Raw genomic sequence first — 636 nt, forward strand, 5'->3', positions numbered from 1 at the left:
TCTATTGAAATACAGTTTTCAAGATATTTTAAACAATTCATATATCCACTAAAATCTATTCGCAGACATCTTGGGAGTCTGTGGCCCCCAGGTTAAGAACCTCTGCTCTAAGGAGGAAAGGTTATAAATACAGTCAGACACAAGTCACTTAAAAGAATGGGAACATTTGCCCCAAATGATAGCTCCTTAGAGATTGATAGACTAAAAGAACTCAAAATGTATGACTCGGAACCTGTGTAGAGCCCTGAAACCTAGAGAGAAGGGCACTCCAGATACAAGGACAAGGTGAACCAAGGTAAAGGAAATTTAATATAAGCTTAGGAACCAGGAAAGCCAATGCTGATGTTAACTCAGAGAACCACTCATTGCCCAAGACAGAAGTGGGTTGTCATATACCCTCAGGGAAATTTTGTGTTGGGTCAGGGGCTCCTTGGCAGCTCTGAGATGGCAGCTATAGGGCATCTGTTCATTACCTCCCACTCATCCTTCTGCTTAGCCACATCTGTGACCCTCAGGAGGACTGAGGCCTTCAGGGTTCCCAAAGGGAGAGAGAGAGAGAGAGAGAAAGAGAGAGAGAGAGAGAGAGAGAGAGAGAGAGAGAGAGAGAGAGAGAGAGAGAGAGAGAGAGAGAGAGAA

Source organism: Gracilinanus agilis, chromosome 3 (genome assembly GCF_016433145.1).
Source record: "Gracilinanus agilis isolate LMUSP501 chromosome 3, AgileGrace, whole genome shotgun sequence".
Lineage (NCBI taxonomy): Eukaryota > Metazoa > Chordata > Mammalia > Didelphimorphia > Didelphidae > Gracilinanus > Gracilinanus agilis.